The sequence below is a fragment of the Archocentrus centrarchus genome, chromosome 7 (assembly GCF_007364275.1).
Source record: "Archocentrus centrarchus isolate MPI-CPG fArcCen1 chromosome 7, fArcCen1, whole genome shotgun sequence".
Classification (NCBI taxonomy): domain Eukaryota; kingdom Metazoa; phylum Chordata; class Actinopteri; order Cichliformes; family Cichlidae; genus Archocentrus; species Archocentrus centrarchus.
The window spans coordinates 37282792-37284577 of record NC_044352.1 but is presented as its reverse complement, the minus strand read 5'-3'; positions in this window follow the sequence as shown (position 1 = coordinate 37284577).

Below are 1786 nucleotides of genomic sequence, written 5' to 3'. Positions count from 1 at the left end.
CCAGGCTAAATGAGCATCTTCTAATTTAGTGAGACGCCATTCCCTCTCCAGCTTTCGGGTTATCTGCTTTAAGCTGTGCGTTTGTGAATTATACCACGGAGTCAGGCACTTCTGATTTGAAGCTTTCCTTTTCAGAGGAGCCACAGTATCCAAAGTTATACGCAGTGAGGATGTAAAACTATTGACGAGATAATCGACCTCACTGGGAGCAGAGTTTAGGTAGCTGCTCTGCACTGTGTTGGCACTGAAGAGCATAATAATGAAGGAATTAGATCCTTAAACTTAGTTACAGCACTTTCAGAAAGACTTCTACTGTAATAAAACTTATTCCCCACTGCTGTGTAATCCATTAAAGTAAATGTAAATGTTACTAAGAAATGATCAGACAGGAGGGGGCTTTCAGGGAATACTGTTAAGGCTTCAGTTTCTATGCCATATGTTAGGACAAGATCCAGAGTATGATTAAAGTGGTGGGTGGGCTCCTTTACATTTTGAGAGAAGCCAATTGAATCTAACAATACATTAAATGCAGTGTTGAGGCTGTCATTCTCAGCATCTACATGGATGTTAAAATCACCCACTATAATGATTTTATCTGAACTGAGCACTAAATCAGATAAAAAGTCTGAGAAATCAGACAGAAACTCTGAGTAAGGACCAGGTGGACGATAGATAATAACAAATAAAACAGGTTTTTGATTTTCCCAATTAGGATGGACAAGACTAAGAGTCAGGCTTTCAAAAGAATGAAAACTTTGTCTGGGTCTTTGATTAATTAATAAGCTGGAATTGAAGATTGCAGCTAATCCTCCTCCTCGACCTGTGCTTCGAGCATTCTGACAGTTACTGTGACTCGGGGGTGTTGATTCATTTAAACTAACATATTCATCCTGCTGTAACCAGGTTTCTGTAAGGCAGAATAAATCAATATATTGATCAATTATTAAATCATTTACTAATAGGGACTTGGAAGAGAGAGACCTAATGTTTAATAATCCACATTTAATTGTTTTATTTTTTGGTGCAGTTGATGAAGCTGTATTATTTATTGTTTTTGAATTTTTATGCTTATTTTATTTTTATGCACCTTTGGAAAAGTGCTACCTGACTCTCTGGATTTCATTAAAGGTGCCTGTGCTCAGTGATATTATACTGCCATCTCCTGGCCACATTATTAAATAAGCCAAACCTTTATTTGGTGAGGTTACTCTGAACCTCAGAAATATAGTCAGTTCTAAGTAAAATTGAATCCTTTTCCATATTGGGAAGGGAAATTTTATACTTCTGCTAAGTCCAGCCTCTTTTCAACATGTCAGAGGATGATAAAAGGGTAGATGGTCCCAATGAGCACCATAAGTTTAGTTCATCCATGCTACAGTCAAATACTGCAGATTTAAGGCCAATATTAATGCTATTTTGTGTTAAGAAACACTCATTGCTGAATAGGGTTAGTGTTTGTGTAATGAGAGTTTGCAGGGTGATTCCATCATTTATTCTCTGTGCTTGTTCTATCAATCTGTTACTGGCTACCACAATTATTTTTCATGATTTCTTTCAGTGTTTCTTAAAGCCAGAAAGTTTAGTGTTTTTGTCATGGCTGTGATCTGCTTTTTTTTTTCTATGAAATTAACTGAAGGAACATCCTCAGACTGGTGATTCCATCATTTTACCAGGGGTTGTATAAAGAGCCAAAAGCCTCTGTGGCCTCCCCGTCCTGCAGACTGGTTTCACATTACACAACATTTGGATTTGAGTCCAGAACATTTCTCAAATATTCCAAAAACTA